Consider the following 18132-nt stretch of genomic DNA (forward strand, 5'->3'; position numbering starts at 1 on the left):
GTCAATGCACATATTATAAAAGCCAACTAAATAAAACATTGTATAAGGCACTACAAAACTATTGAGAGGTTTGTAAAACCTAGCAAAAAAAAATCTTTTAGTTACTCATCTAGTATTTTGTGTAGTCTCTATCAAAATCTGGAATGACTGATAGAATCACTTCATAGGTTATCTTGTTCCTATTGTTAATGAGATTATAGGTACATGATGAGTCATCCTTTCTGAAGCTGCCATTCAGGTTGCCCTTACATTATTATTTTCCTTCAGCTTTTTTGGTTTTTTTCCTGGTCATTTACTACAAGCGATATACTTCTGAAGGATTAAGAAGGAAAGAAAGAGGAGGAACAGAGGGGAGGGGAAGGGAGGAGAAAAAAGAAAGAAATAAAAACTCTAAGATTTAAACTTCAATTTAAAAGCAAGCTGTATCATAACCATCTTGATAAATTAGTTTTGTTCGTGTTTTGATCATAAATGACTAATGGATTATGATTTTAATAGATTTAGAGGAAAAAACTCCTTTCCTTGGCATGTTTTTTTCTATGAATTCACTATTGCCTTCTTAACTTATATAAAAAATATATGATCCACCGTATTTATTAAATATTCACATAAAATATACATATGTACCAAAACGTGAAGCTACTCTGCTACCTCCATCTACTTCCAATTCTTTCCTACTGTTGACAGGCATTTTCCCCAAACTCTAATATAAATATAAAACATATAAACATGAATACATGGCTCAGTGTGTGAATGATTAGACACTGCCAGCAAGCAGATTTGGATTTAAATTCTGGGTCTTCCTCATCACAGCTGTGTGACCTGTGTGTATTACTAAACATCCCTAACCTCAGTTTCTTCATCTGTGAAATGGGATAATAATAACAACTTCTTACAAAGTCGCTGAGGGAATTTAAGTAGATAACTCATTCAAGTTGCATAGCATAATATCTGCAAAAATTGAACATGCACTAGTCATTGTTCTTTACATTTCCTTCATATATTTTGTTAATTTTCTTATTTTCTTACAGTGAACTAATGAAATTATCAATATATACTATTTTTTGTTTGTATTTATTTTATTTTTTAGTAGACTAATGTTTTAGAGCACTTTTAGGTTCATAAGCAAAACTGAGGGGAATGTACAGAGATTTCCCATATACTCTCTACACCTATGCAGGCATGTTATAACAGGATTCTCACACAGAGAAATGGGACACCGAGGCTTTTCTGTCCAGGAAGCAACTTTATTTGTCATGCTGGCACGGGCTCAGTGGGTTTGTACCAAAAAAAAAAAAAACTGAGCCCTGAGCACAGTGGGGTGTAGCCTTTTACGCAATTTCTACTTCTTTGTCTCCCGTATATGTGACATATAGTCTGATTGGACACAGTCCAAGTTACAGGGTCGTGTCAGAGCTACACATATGTGTATAGGGGTTGACAGGGCCACATTGCCTTCCTTTGTTCTGAGGAGGCCTCCACCACATTCCTTAGGGATGGGCTTTACCACATTCCTCCCTTTGATGCTCAGACCCCCTATTTTGAGTCAAAGAGCATCATCTTGGTTTAGAGGTTTATATTTCCATAACATCATCACATATGTGGCTGTTTTCCTTTCGACCATTGCCTCAATGAGGATAGAGACAGACCATATAACCAGGTGAGTTAGGCAAGGTAGGATTAAGAAAGCTCCCAAAATCAAGACCTATGAGGGCTCTGAAGCCCCCAAGAGTTGAAAACCATCCTCTAAATAACTCTCCAGGGTTCCAACCTTTCCAGGTCTGGACTGGGACATGAGCAACCTTTGATCTGTGATCTCCTCTATGACTTTTCCTTAATCATCTACCTGTAGGTAGCAATTACTCAGGTTGAACTTTCCACAAACTCCTCCCTCCGAAGCACGCAAATAACCTAAGGCCAAGTGGTTTTGATAGACAGCATTGCAAATTTTGGTTTGCTGCTTGGCTAGTAAGTTAAGAGCTCTGGTAGTTTCACTGGTTATAATTTCTACAACTGCTTGCAGTGTGATTATGTGGTTTAGCATATAAATGGGAGTGTGGTAGCCCCAGGACCCATTCTCTGTCCAGGTGGCAGGGACATAATATTGGATTATACACTCAGAAGGCCATCCATCATCCTTCCAATTGCCAACTTGTAGGGTACATTGTTTGAGTCTCCCTGTCCCCAAACACTTGGACTCCCAAATGTTCCCCTCTGGCAAGTGGGAGAAGGAAGAAAGATGGACAAATAGTTCCCAGCACACATGACCCTGACTAGCCTGAGGGAAGTACTATGTAGGCTGTCCTTCCACATATCCAGTATAGTCCACCTGGGCACTGCCATTCAATGGATGCGTCAACATTGTCCCAGGCCTCTCAGAGATGAGAGAAGTTAGACAAGGGGTGGGGATCTGGCTCAAAATGATCTGGGGTCCCCCACCATTGGGTTTCCCAGGAGGTTGAGTTATAAAGTCTTTGGCCACTTCCAACAGAGACAGTGAACTTCCTTCCCCACCAAGCAAGGTTTGAGGAGGCAAACCCCAGTAGTAGGATTGGGGTATTCTGTTTCATTATAAGGTTCATGGGGATCTAATTCTCTACCTCCCATGGCCATTGATCCTCCATGTTAGTTCCCCCAGAAACATAACAAGAAGAGATCTTTAGAGTCTGGGCTATAGTCTCTATTAGAGCTAGAAACAGATTTTTCATCATGATGGAGACAGGAGGAGGACCCTTCTCTATTTCTTCATAAAAGGTGGGTTGTGGCCTTATATGTGACAGTAACTCTCTTAAAATACAACACAGTTCCTGGAGCTGTGCCTTGTCCATCGATAGCTAGACCATCTGGTGATCTGTTTCCCATTTTGAGTCTCCCGGGTCAAGGATGTTAAAATTAATAGGGTTACAGGTTCCCAATTGGCAGTTTGACTCAGCCATGCCTTTTTGGAGGAGGGCTACTTTGTCTTTGGTCTGCCAGGTGGCCCAGCTCCAGTAGGGAGAGAGGAAATCGGTATCAGAATTACATCCTGACTAGGTTGAAGACTAGTAGCATAAGTACTTAACATTGGATCTGTACTCTCGTTCCCATGTTAGACTTCCATGTGGCAAACCATATGGCAATGTGTCACCTATGGCTGTACATATATCAAATCTAGACACTGGATGGTTTGGATTGGTAATTTGAGTTTTGTTAATTAGTTGGTCCACACCAGTTGTGCCTGTCTTGGGGTGACTCTGGACCTCTAACCATTCCTCCATTGGGGAGTACTGTAGGTTGCAACAGGTGTATTGACTCTCCCGTTGGCAGATAGAATAAGTGGCACAATAGAATATTATGTAAGCAGGTCCCCGGGATCTTTTCCTTGGCATGAAAAGTGGGTATGGTAAGTAAGGTCCAAGCGACTCCTGGCCTGACCTGGTTATGCGAATACGTGGGTCACATGATAAGGAATCTAGGTCTACAGAAGGGGTCCAGATTAGAAGCAACCAATACCAACAAAGCATCTCATCCACACCCCTAGCCAGCCAGGGCAGCCCCTGCCAATCCTATGGCAAAAAGTAGAAGAAGAATCACAATAACAGCAAGAAACAAGGGGTGACAGTGCATCATAGTAAGGAAACAGATATAGAAAATAAGACAGTCTATTTGTTCCACCAGACTGTCGATTCCTCAAGCTTCTTCTGTGTGTAGATTAGTCAGATTCCGCAGTGACTAAAGCAGGGCTGCAGTCTCCCATAGCATCTGGAGTTGTAGATTGCATCTTCTGTATGGTCAGCTTGCACAGCGCTGAAAGATCAGGAATGCACTCCCAGTTTCGAGATGCTGGCTTTACTCTGCTCCAGTGAATCCAGGGACCCACTTCGGCTATCTTTTTTTTTTTTAACGTTTATGTATTTTTGAGACAGAGAGAGACAGAGCATGAACAGGGGAGGGTCAGAGAGAGGGAGACACAGAATCTGAAACAGGCTCCAGGCTCTGAGCTGTCAGCACAGAGCCCGACGTGGGGCTCGAACTCATGGACTGCGAGATCATGACCTGAGCCGAAGTCAGCCACTTAACCGACTGAGCCACCCAGGCACCCCTCGGCTATCTTTACTGCAGTAGGGGTAGACAAAATGACAGTGAATGGGCCCCTCCAGAGTGTTTTAGGGGTCGGACATTCCATTCCTTCACCCAAACAGCATCTCCTGGTTTAAAGGGGTAAGCATCTGTGGTCAGACTCACAGGTAATCTCTCCCTAACCCAGTGGTGTAAGGTGGTTAGGGTAGAGCTGAGGGTCCACAGCTTAGGGTTTCCTTAGTGTTAGACTGCCTATCTCATTAGATTCCTCTTTATGCCCTTGATAATGGGGGGAGGGTGCCTATAAAGGATGTCATAAAGGGAGAACCCTGTCTGCTTAGTGGGGCTACACCTGATTCTTAAGAAGGCATTTGGCAACACCTGGTCCCAGTTCAAGTGATTTTCCTGCACAGTTAACTTAATTGCAGCTTCAGGGGTCAGTTCATTCATTCCACCTTCCCGGGGCTCTGGAGCCGGTATGCTGTGTGTAACTTCCAGGTGATCTTTAGCCCCTTTGCCACCAGCTGCACCACCTGAGCCATGAATGCTGGCCCATTACCTGATCCCACAGTGACAGGGATCCCAAATCGAGGTATGATTTCTTTTAGAAGGAGTTGGACCACTTCACATGCCTTTTCTGGGAGAGTAGAGAAGCCTTCCACCCAGCCTAAGAAAGTGCACACAAAGACCAAGAGATATTTACAGCCTCAGACCCAGGGAAGCTCAGTGAAGGCTACCATCATATTTTCAAAGGGGGCACCCCCAACACTCTCCAACTCTGAGTCCCTGGGGTGTGTTATTCTGGGCATATATTTCACATTGCTCTCATACTGCTTGGGCTCTGCTGGAGAGCCGAAAGATGTACAAATGTTGCCCAAGGCTGGCCACCCTGCCTTCAGGCACTTACAGCCACGGCCTTCTTAGTGTCTGAGACTGACAAGTTAACTATGGGACAAAAATTGACAGAGTGTCACATTCAGTGTTGACATTAATGGAGTACAAGGGACGATACTGGCTAACCAAGGCATGGATGGTCAGATGTCAGACAATGCTATGTGACATTAACTATGGGACAAAAATTGACAGAGTGACCATTTGACTCAACATAGTCTTGAGAGCTGTCTGGCCAATACGGGTTTCCTGATGGAACTGCTTGACAAAAGCTAGAACCAGGGCCTCAGGAATTGCTACTCAGCCATCTTCAAATTCCCACCATCCACCTGGGAGGTAGCTTCCATTTTCAGTCTTAAACCATGCACTCTCATGTTGTGAGTAATTAGGGTCCCATTCTGCCAGTGGACTAACAGTGCAGTGGTTAAAGCTGCTGATTCTGCTGTTCCTTTAGTGACCACAAGCTTTGCTTCTTGGTCTGCTGGTTTCCCCATGCAGCTGTGGTGTCTCTCCTTTGATGTCTCCAACAATGTATGACTACCACTCTTTAGGGGCCCATACAGAATCTAAGAGTTCAAGGATTTCCTTATCATACTTTGTCTTTTCCTCCTGAGTTTATTAGATCCTTCTCTTTATATAGAGCCCCCATGTACATGGAGGGTGGTGAGGCATATCTAGTGTCTGTGTATATATTAACACGTATTCCTGCTACCAGTTGGAGGGCTCGAATTAGTGCAATGAGCTCTGTCTTCTGTGCTGAAGCCCCCTTTGGCAGGGGTTTGGCCTCAATTACAGAACTCAGGGTCACCACGGAGTATCCCACAAGGCATTCTCCCTCTTTCACAAAACTGCTACCGGTAAAATACTCAGGATCAGGCTCCTTGAGGGGCTGGTTCCTCAAGTCTGGTCGGCTGGAGAACACTTCATCCATGACTTCAACGCAGTCATGATCTGGTTGACCTGACCCAACAGGCAGTAGGGTTGCAGGATTTAGGGTTTGCACTGCTCCTAGGTGAATGCGTGGTCCTCACATAAATATTAAAAAAGAAAAGAATACTTCAGACACTAGTCTTCTCTTGAGATAGACTAGCAAGACAGGCCTAAAGATTTACACAATCTCTGATCTGGTGTGGTATGAGGCCAGTAAGAAGCTCAAGGCCCAAACTGTACCCTTGGCTCCTACCAGGATGCCTGAAATGTAACCATTAGAATTTTTATATTTATGTTCTTTATTAAAATGTCCATGGAAAGGAACACATCATAAGTTATTATCAGCCTACATGTAAGAAAAAATAATTAAAGCTAGTTTAGAGGAAGGCAAGGTTGAGGAAACAGGTTAGGTGTCTAAGAAGACAGTGAATTTCTGGTGTGTGAAGTTATGTGTGTATGTGAGGCAGAGAACTAAAACAATAAATGGGGGAAGTGATTATATCTAAGACTAAAGTACAAATAGTCCAGACAGGCAAAATTTCTCTCTTTCATTTAAGAAAATGACTTATAAGCCCCTCTTATACCTAAGCCCTCAAGAACAGAATTGTAACAGCATCCATCTTCAATGATAACACAAACAGAAATCTGAGATTTCTAGGGTTGGGTAACCTTGCAAGTATTGCCAAGCGCCCCTCTCCCTGATTTACGGCAACATTAGGAATTGAGGTTGTCTCCTTTCTGAAGTACTGCAACATGCTATAAAAGGGCACTCTGAATCACAAGGCATAAAATAGTATGTCAAGGGAGGGATATTCCAAGTCAAAAATAATGGTGATAAATCAAAGCAGTGAATGCAGTATATGGTTTTATTTTGTTAAATAAAGTCTTTGCTACACTTTTTAGTACACTCTGTTGGAAGCTAAAGTCATGACAGTTACACACACTATAGGGGTTTCCATTTTTAATAAGTATTCTCAAAAATGATACACTATGTGGCACTCCAAAATTAGAGAAGCAAGTGAGTATTTTCAAGGGACATATATAACCATATTTTTTCTTTAATAAATTAACTGGAGTTCATTTTTATTTTTAAAATTAACTATAGTTTACCTGTAAATATATAAAGATGGAAATAGAATGTGTTAATTAGTGATGCTTAGTGGACCCTGTTTGTGTGCATGCATATATGTATGTATGTGTTTCAATTTTTAAATTCTCAAAAATAAATACATAAATTTATTGTAAAAAGTTCAGAGTTCTTTTAGTCAATAAACTAGATATGAACACTAAATACTGTCCTCAAAGAATATTCTGTAATATCTTGATTAGAATTTAATCAATCTTAAAATTATTTCCCTGTTAAAAATTTCTTATATTTCAGGACAGTTCAATAGGTTCAGTGACAAGATTAGTCATTTATGAATATTTGTAAAATTTTTATACTTGAATCCCATCTTTCTGTGTTGCTATATGTTTTACTTTAAATTTATTCTTTTGAGCACTTATAAGTGACCTCAAAGCCTATGACACATAATAATTTACAATTTCTCTTTGGTACAGATTATCATGCCTTAAATCTCAGACCTAAGTCAGATATTACTGTGGCTTCATGTTCTCTCAGTGTAACCAACATGGCTGATGTTCACATGTGGAAAATTACCCCTTCCCACCAAATAAACAAGTAGAAGCCAATTTCTAGTACTTGGGAGGGTACTAAAGAGAATGGGAAGAAGACTAATTAATTCTTAGTCTTAAGAAGATGTTTGAGATAAATAAAAAATTAGAGTTTTCAATATTACTACATGTTTCTTATTTTACCACATGCCCTATTCAAATAAACAAGCAAAAAGTGATTTGCAAAACTGGTTCAGTGTTCCATCAATAATTGTTCATCTATTAATAGAAAAAACTGAAATCAAAAGGGAAAAAGTTATGGTTTCATGGTGCAAAGATGTGCAAAATTAACAATGATTCCTAATGGAAAAGTGATTCACATGAAAAGATTTGAAAATATGTTCATGCTTGAGATTTTTAGACAGCATGAAGAAATCTGGTTGATTTTCTTTCATCAACATCAACATAAGAACATCTATTTTCCTTTATATACAAAAAAGAAGAGTGGTATAATGTTAAGAAAAGATTATGTCCTGAAGAATCAAATAAACTGAAATTCCAATCCAAGCGTCACTTTTCATTAGTCATGTGACCTTGAAAAACTACTTAACCTCTTTAAGTTCTAGTTTCCCAATCTATAAATGGGACTTAAGGTTGGTGTGAATATTAAATGAAGTAGTGTATACAAAGTACATGTATATGGGAAGCATTCAATACATCTTTATTAAGAAAAGCAAATAGTATCTGATTTAAGTTGTTTTTCCAGTAGAACCAATGACTCCATGTTACTATTTACCAGTAGATATTTATAGCATATCCAAGATTAGAAGTAGTTTATGACCATGAGTCAAGTCTAGAGCTTTGGATCTCAATTATTGATTGATAACACTTTTAAGTAACTTAACTAACTGGCCAGATAAGCCAGTGTTTACACAGACTAAACACACACACACACACACACACACACACACACTCACACATTAATTTATAAAATAAGCACGTATTTTACTTCAAATTCTAAAGGCTATTTATTTACTAAAATACAGCAAACCATTTAATCACAATGTTGATCAAAATGCTTAAAATTAATTTTTGCATCTGCTTTCAATGTATATTAAATGGGGCCTCATTAATATTCAAAAACAGTTATAAAATAAAGCCATTATTTCACATACCATTACATTTTTAAATCAGCTTATAGTAATTATTTATGTGGTAACTGAAACTTAGGAAATTAGTAGCAGAGAATAAAATAAAATTCAATAAATCAAATTTTTATCATTCTACTATCACTTTTGATATTAGCTAGCTTTTGATCTTCACTCATTACATAAAATATATACTTCTTTTTACCAAACTATAAACTATAAGGAGTATTTTTAGATTAAGATTTTACCCTACAACTTAAACTTTTCAGTATCTTTTTTACTTTGTTTTATTTTTAAGGAATCTATGCATCCACCATAAGGTTTGAACTCACAACCAAGAGATCCAGACTCACATACTCTACCGACTGAGCCAGACAGATATCCCTCAAGGTCTTTTTTAAACCGCCTCTATTAAACAGAACTTCCTAGTCTCAATGTGCTGATTAGAACAATTTTTCTCCAAGTTATTAGTAAATCACTTGCTTTTCTTTCTATCCTATCTTCATAAAGTTAACATTTATCATCCTTTTAAGAAAATAGATTAAGAAAAAAACGTATACAGATCACTTTTGTATGAACTCTCCATGACACACTTTCGAAAATCAACATGAATCAATAGATGGTAGAGAAGTAGTGAGCACCTGGCATTTGCTACGTGTTAGAACATGTAGCCATTATAAGAAGTAAGTCCAGAGATAAGCTAAAACTATGTTTTATACATCCTAATCTATATTCGGAATACTCTTTTAGTATTAAATAAAAGGAGGTTCTGAACTGAAAATATACCAACTAAGTAAGCTTTTGTTGTATATACTGTAACAGAATATTAAATACACCTCTGCTTGTCAGGTTGAAAACAAAGGTTACTAAAATGAGGAAGGTTTCAATGTCCTCTCTCCAGATGATTCAAGGTGACATAAATTATTGCACAAATACAAAAGCTTCTTTGATCACATTACTACAGTAGAATATTTTGAAACTATTATAGAAATTCACTGGTTTTCCAAAAGACATCATAGACTTTGAAGTTATATTTTAAAGAAATCCCCAATTACCATTTGCCAATATGATCTTACTATTGAACACATTATTAATAATATTTAATTTGAATCTAATATTTTATGCCAGCAATAATAATATACAGTTCAATAAAGCAGATTTATAAGTGAATCATCAACTATTATTTAAAATTAATTAGCTCACTGATAACCCATCTCTTTCCTAAAAGCATCTGTGATGGCCTAGGTAAAGTAAAACTGAAAACAACACAAGGCGACAGAAAACTAAAAATTCAAACTTGAAGGAATGACTGGTTTAGGAAACCCTATAAGAATTAAGTTCAAAACTAAATTCTGAAACTTTTATTAGGAAAAATGAAAAGAGTAAGCATCGAGTTACTTATTAGTAATAATCGGGGGGAGAAGAGTCCTAATTCCTGTTATAGAAGTAAGAAAATAGTTTGCATAGCTTCAGTGAATTTACAAAAATAAAAAAGAAAGAGGTGTTATGTTGTATATTAGATTGACTACACATGTTAGAAAATTCTTCTAATAAGGCAATTGTGTGGGGTAAGGCTGAAATAAGTAAAGAAATAAGTAGAAAAATAAGTAGCATGAAATAAGTAAACAGGACTACATATGAACCATCTCAAGTCCTATCTTAATTCAAGATGAAGTTGATAACCTATTTATTCTAAAGTTTAATAGGGGCACATGAATGGCTCAGTTGGTTAACCGTCGACCTTTGATTTCAGCTCAGGTCATGATCTCTGGGTTTGTAAGAACAAGCCCCCCATCAGGCTTGGCACTGACAGCACCGAGCCTACTTGGGATTCTCTCTCCCCCTCTCTCTCTGCCCCTCCCCCACTTGTGCACACACACTCTCTCTTTCAAAATAAATATTTAAAAAACAGGGGGGCCTGGATGGCTCAGTCAGTTGAGTGTCCAACTTCGGCTCAGGTCATGATCTCTCGGTTTGTGAGTTTGAGCCCTGCATCGGGCTCTGTGCTGACAGCTCAGAGCCTGAAGCCTGCTTCGGATTCTGTGTCTCCCTGTCTCTCAGCCCCTCCCCTGCTGATGCTCTCTCTCAACATTAAAAAATTTTTTTATATTTAAAAAATAATAAACTTTAATAAAATAAACTTTAAATGGTAAATGGTAAAAATATCCTCACTGGGAACCTACCAATGACATAAGGTACAAATGTTCTATGTATTATTTGAAAGAAAATGTGTTAGATACCAAGAATTTGGACATTCCTAGTAAATATTTATTGTAAAAGATAACTAATTGTGTAAGGTGGTGTCCACTTGACTTCTTCTCTAGGCTTATGGCTACATGGCGATAAATGTATGAATTGTTTTTGACAGAACCTATACTTTTTCACTGTAATTAGATCTGTTCATATTGTCAATACCGTTAATATGAACAAGATAACCTTAAATGATAATTTTTAATTTAAAAAAGCTAACAAATGTCATCTCTGTCTCTGAGAAACAAAAATATGGGTTATGTAAAATCTTGATCCTTATTACCTTTCTTTTTCCCCTTCCAAGACCTATCTTTTCATGTGTGCCAATGGATGTCATTATATCCTACCTTCTCCAGGACTATACTCTTATCAATTTTTCCTTTCTCTTCTGCATCATCCTCTCTCTTACATTTTACTGGTTCCATTGGTTTTGAACTAGAATGTTCAACATGTTCTAGTTTCTCCATTTTTTTTTCATGTTATTTTCCCTTCAAATACAGGTTCCTCTCACTGTTTTCTTTTTGTAGGCAGGTTTGAGGTTGGTTGGGAAAATAAGTAAGAAACATATCCATCTAAAGACTTCTATTTTTACTTATGAGTTCAGAAAAACAACTGGTAAGAATCTTGAAAACAGTTTATAAATTTGGAACAATCATCATAAAGACAAAAAATTAGCTTACTGAAGATACATATTAAGGTTGTTGAGTGATTAGAATGACCATAACTGATATAACCTTCTCATTCTAATTATTATATATGCTGAGAACTAGGGACCCTTTGTAAAGAAAAAGACAAGTGAAAACATTCCACTTAATTAAGTTGTAATTTTGGCAATGAAAAGTCTTAAACTTGTGATTTCAACAAGTTCCTTGAATATGTTTTAACTTATGCTTCCACATTTGAACATATTTAAATATCAACCAAATGGTTATTACTGATACTCTTTTGAATTTCTGAATTTTACATGACCGCCTTGAATAAATATACCTTAACTATTTTAGTTCCTTATGAACATTTTAAATGTAAATTTTACTCTTGTATAATTATGTCATTTTTAAATGTGTGACTTTGTATAAAAAATGCAACAATATGTTTTCTGGGTTGAGATGAGGTCTCACTCAAAAACTGTTAGCAAAAAAAAAAAAAAAAAACAAGAAAAGAAAAGAAAACACAGTAGGGATACATTGAAGACTCAATGCAGAGGTGCAAGACACAGATACACAGAGCACCAATCCTTGATTCCAGTCTATTCCTGATGTGAATCCCAGGACTTTGAAGACCATAAAATTCTTCCATAAATCCTCCTTTTAAAAAATATTTCTTAGGGGCACCTGGATGGCTCAGTTGATTAAGCATCCAACTTCAGCTCAGGTCATGATTTCATGGTTTGTAATTTTGAGCCCTATGTCGGGCTCTGTACAGACAGCTCAGAGCCTGAAGCCTGTTTCAGATTTTGTGTCTCTGTCTCTCTCTGCCCCTCCCCAACTTGCATTCTCTCTCTCTCTCTCTCTCTCTCTCTCTCTCTCTCTCTCTCTCTTTCTCTCTCTCAAAAATGAATAAACACTTTTTTAAAAATTTGTTAAATAAATAAAATAAATAAAAATTGTTTCTTGGGAGTTTGGGAAGATGGTGGAAGAGTAGGAGAACCCTATATTCATCTCACCCCACAAACACAACTAGATAACTATCAAATCATCCTAAGTACCCCAGAAATTGACTTGAAGACTGGTAGAACAAACTACACAACTAAAGGGAGAGTAGAGGCCACATTGAAGAAGGTAGGAAGTGCAGAGACATGGGTTAGGGGAGAAACAGATCACAGGTACTGCAGAGAGGAGGCAGCTGAAGTCACAGAGAAGGGTGAGAGAGACAGAGGCACACTGGGGGAACTCACAAGAAGAATGTTTTCCAAAACCACTGGCTTAGGAAACAAAAAAGGCTGAATTTCGTGAGTTCTTCAAACCAGGAGGGCTTAAAGACTGGAGTTTTAAAGGTCAGCAGGCTTGGCTGGGATATAGCCCTGAGGACATTGCACTGCTCCTAGAGAGAAGGCAGGCACACAACACCAGGGGAAGACATCCTAGAAACAACAATCTGAAGAACACCCGAGAACACAGAGGGGAGGTTATTCAATCTTCTCAGAGTGAATCCCCGAGAGGCAACATTCAGGGAGACACCTCTGCAGAAACAAAGGAACTGGCCAGTGCCATTACCCTCCTCTGCCCTTCAGAATAAACAGAGCCACCTGTGGAAGCAGCACAATGCTGACAGTGGCTGCCTAACTTGCATACACCAAGCCCCACCTTCCTGCTCTCTGGCAAGACTTCCGTTCTCAGTCAGGCTTGCCTCAGTCCCAGTGTGGTAGGCTCCTCTCCCAGAAGATCAACACAAACATGTGCTCAAACCACATCTCCCAACCAGAGACTTCTGCAGGGTCTCAGTTCTGGTGGAAGTGGTGTCAGATCTCATTTCACAAGCATAACAGAGCAAACTTAGTTTAAACTCGCCACATTCAGACCAAGGACAAAACACTGTCTCTGCAGGCAAGGAGAGCCTCTGCAGATGACTGGCCTGAAAGACAGAGCAGCCAAAACACAATAAGAGAGCACACAGAGCACACACTGGAGACTACCTGATGTGCCAGGTCCTGGGCACTTCATAATCTCTTCTTCAAAAGGCCATTACTTTCAGGAACAGGATACATAATTGACTTTTCTAATACAGAGAAGAAGGCAGACACTTAGATAAAATGCAAAGACAGAGAAATTTATACCAAATGAAAGAACAAGATAAGGCCACAGCCAGAGGTTTAAGATAACTAGATATAAGTAACATGCCTAATAGAGAATTTAACAATCATAAAGATACACACTGGGCTTGAGAAAAGAATAGAAGATATCAATGAGACCCTTACCACAGAGATTAAAAAGTTTAAAAAGAATCAGAGATGAAGAATACAATAAATGATATTGGAAACAGGCTTGATGCAATGAATAGCAGGCTGGAAGAATCAGAGGAAATAATTGGTGACTTAGAAGACAAAATAATGGAAAGTAAGGAAGAGGAACAAAAGAGACAAAGAAGAATTCGCAACACAAGAATAGACTTAGGAAACTCAGTGACTCCATCAGATGTAATAACGTTTATATTATAGAAGTCCTAGCAGAAGAAGAGAAAGAAAAGGGGGTAGAAAATTTATCTGAAGATATTATAGTTGAAAACTTCCCTAATCTGGGGAAGGAAACAGACATCCAGATCCAGGAGGCACAGAGAACTCCCAACAAAATCAACAAAAGAAGGCCAACACCAAGACATATTGTAATTAAGTTTGAAAAATACAGTGCTAAAAGTTTTAATGTTTTTATTAACGTTTATTTATTTTTGAGAGAGACAGAGTGCAAGTAGGGGAGGGGCCGAGAGAGAAGGAGACACAGAATCCAAAGCAGGCTCCAGGCTCTGAGTTGTCAGCACAGAACCCAATATGGGGCTCTAACTCACAAACCACAAAATCATGACCTGAGCTGAAGTCAGACGCTTAACTGAGCCACCTAGGCACCATTAATGATAAAAAGTTTTGAAAGCAGCAAGACAAAAGAAATCCTTAACTTACAAAGGAAGACCCATAAAGCTAGCTGGAGATTTCTCAAAAGAAACTTGGCAAGCCAGAAGCGAATGGCATGATATATTCAAAGTGCTGAATAATAATTGGCAGAAAAATCTGCTGCCAATAATACTCTATCCAACAAGGCTATCATTCAGAATAGAAAGTAATTTCAAAATAGAAATAAATTCAAAATGGATCAAAGACCTAAATGTGAGACCTGAAACCATATAAATACTAGAGGAGAACACATGCAGTAACCTCTCTGATATCTGCCGTAGCAATTTCTTTCTATATATATCTCCTGAGGCAAGAGAAACAAAAACAAAAATAAACTACTGGGACTTCATCAAAATAAAAATCTTCTGCACAGTGAAGGAAACAATCAACAAAACTAAAAGCAACCTACTGAATGGGAGAAAGTATTCACAAATGACATATCCAATAAAGGGTTAGTATCCAAAATATATAAAGAACTGATAAAACTCAACATGCAGAAAACCAATAATCCAATGAAAAATGGGCAGAAGACACTAATAGATATTTTTCTGAAGAAGACATACAGATTGCCAACAGACACACGAAAAGCTGTTCAAAGTCACTCATCATCAGGGAAATACAAATCAAAACCACAACGAGATATCACCTCACACCTGTCAGAATGGCTAAAATCATCAATACAAGAAACAACAGGTATTGGCAAAGATATGTAGAAAGGGGAACCCTCCTGCATTATTGGTGAGAATGCACACTGGTACAGCCACTCTCGAAAACAGTATAAAGCTTCCTCAAAAAATTAAAAATAGAACTACCCTACTATCCAGCAATCACACTACTAGGAACTAAAGAACACAAAAAAACTACTACGAACTAAAGAACACAAAAAAACTAATTCAAAGGGATACATGCACCCTGCTGTTTATACTAGCATTATCTATGATAGCTAAATTAAACATCCCAAGTGTCCATAGACATAAATGGATAAGGAATATGTGGTATATATGTACAATGGAATATTACTCAGCCATTAAAAAAAGAATGAATTCTTCCATTTTCAAGGACATGGACAGACCTAAGAGTATAATGCTAAGCAAAATAAGTCAGTCAGAGGAAGACAAATACCATATGATTTTGTTCATATATTGGAATTTAAGAAACAAAACAAAGGAGCAATGGGGGTTGCAGGGAGAGAGAATGGAACAAATCAAGAAACAGACTCTTAACTACAAAAAACAAACTGATGGTTACCAGAAGGGAGATGAGTGGGGGGATGGGTGAAATAGGGGATGGGAATTAAGAAGTGCACTTGTCATCTCATGAGCACCAGGTGTTGTATGGAATTGTGAATCACTATACTGCCTACACAAAACTAATATTAGACTGTATGTTAACTGGAATTTAAATTAAAACTTTAAGAAAATAAAAATTTTTAACTAAAAAATTAATAAATAAATAATGCTTCTTGTCCAATTATCTTCAAAGAAAAGATTTTCAGAACAGTTGTTTATGTAAGCCATCTCTACTTGCTTACCTCATACCATTCAAATAACTGCAGTCTACTTCAACCTATACCACTTAAACAACAGGAATATTAAATGGAACATCTTTTATTATCCTTCATCAATGATTCAAAATCATGAATCACTCTAGTTTACTTCATAAGTGGACCACAATATTCTTGCACAGGCTTCAATTTTACTTTGAGTTTCTCCACACAGTTGGCCTTTCTTCTGCTCCTAAAACACACCAAGCATATTCCTTTCTAAAGCTCTGGGGAGGAATATTCTCATCTACCCCACCATGAACACATAAGCACAAAGGCACTGGTGTCTTGCCATGATTAGTACTCACTCATAATAAAGTTTTCAGGTTTTTTTTTATCGTTTCTACATTGAGCATTCAGACTCCACTCCTTGTCCTACTCTCATAGTATGCTATACTTCTTCACAGAAATGACCACAAGCTATAATTGTGATGTAATTGTTTCATGTCTTTCCAAACCCCTACCACCCAACATGATCTAAAAACTGTGGACCCCCTAAAAAAGATGCCGTACCATTGAACCTACATTAACAATGCACCTGTGCAATAAAAAATCCACATACAACTTCTGACTCTTCAGAAATTTACTAACAGCCTACTGTTGACCAGAAGCCTTACTGATAACACAGTCGATTAATACATATAACATACAAAATATGTGTTAATTTTTGCTTGCAAGCAAGCAAAAGAAAATGTCATCAAGAAAATCAGAGGGAAGAGAAAATACACTTATTTAATACTATAGTATTTGTACTGTAGTATTGTAGTGTATTTATTTTTTAAAAATCCATGTATAATTAGACCCACACAGTTCAAACTCATGTTTGACAGTCAGCTGTATTTATTTTATTTAACACTATACATCCTATATGCTTTTCCCATAGTTTACACCTAATACATAGCAATACCACCTATGTAATTTAAAAATAAAATTTATTCAGCAAAGGTTTTTTAGAGCTCATATTACTCTTTCATTAGAAAAGGGAATTTGGAAATATTAATTTTTTCAAATGTTTAATTTAGAGCCTGAATATAATATAGTTTTCTTCAAGTGTGTCAATGTTTATCTACTAGTATTGGCTGTCTATAATGCTGTCTTGAGACTGACTCTGATGCTGAGGCTAGGTTCAGCAAAAAAGTAATGAGACAGATAAATTCTCTCTGCTAGGGATGAAGGAAGAATTCATAGAATATAGTTCTTGCTTTTCATGTTTGACATCCTTGGTCTAGTAAAATTAAATCACCCAGGGTGCCAACTACATACTTAGTTGAGTAATTACCTTATTTGAATTATAATTGAGATTAAGTTCTAAGATTATTTTACTGGTTTGAAAGAAATACAGGCATGAAATCTAATTTACAGGTTAGCCCAAATGCTTTTATAGCCTAAATCCATTCCAAATGTCTCTTTGAGGAAATCAGTGGGTGGATCCTATCTTGAAAATTATATCACTATATCAAGGCTCAGGAGAACTTAATATCCTCCTAACTCTGGCTCCTAAGTATCTTAACTAATTTCATTTGCCCATTTGGAAAATAAGGATTATACAACGTTATATGAGTAACTATTACAGGAAACAATGCAATATTTTTATAATTATGCTTAATTACATTTTGTAAAAACAAATTTTTTTTAATATTGGCTTTAATTTTGGCATAATAGAATGCTGAGTGACAAAACATCAAAAGGCAACAGTTTAGATATAATTTTTAAAATAAATAACTAATTTGAAACAATAATGCAGGCTAGTAAAGAAAGGGCCCAGCCTTGGATACGATTCCAAAAAAAAAACTTAATAGTCTCACTTAGAATTAACATCACTTAACTCTAGGGAAGTAGAACTCAGTAATTCAGGTTTCATTATGTAAACATCTTCGGCATTTCATTTACTTTCTGAGTGCAAACAGCTGGTGAAACAATAGAAGTACAAGATTATTTGAAAATTAGTTCTTGGATTGATTCTCAAAATGGCTCTAGGACAGAAGCAAATGTTTCAATCTGTTGTGTGTTACGTGAAATTATTATCTTTCTGCTTGATAAAAAATAATAATAACTTTTAAGGTAAAATCTGTTTGGAGCACAAAATTTTGATTTGC

General features: G+C 37.4%; 1 long non-coding RNA gene across 1 annotated transcript in view; it reads left to right on the forward strand.

Moving 5' to 3' along the window:
• Window positions 1-4463: 4463 nt before the first annotated feature.
• LOC125166123 (uncharacterized) overlaps window positions 4464-18132 on the forward strand; it is a 56442-nt gene continuing 42773 nt past the window's right edge. The window contains exon 1 of the long non-coding RNA XR_007152352.1: window positions 4464-4651. This is a non-coding gene — a long non-coding RNA (uncharacterized LOC125166123). The remainder of the gene's footprint in view (window positions 4652-18132) is intronic.

The sequence above is a fragment of the Prionailurus viverrinus genome, chromosome B2 (genome assembly GCF_022837055.1).
Source record: "Prionailurus viverrinus isolate Anna chromosome B2, UM_Priviv_1.0, whole genome shotgun sequence".
Lineage (NCBI taxonomy): Eukaryota > Metazoa > Chordata > Mammalia > Carnivora > Felidae > Prionailurus > Prionailurus viverrinus.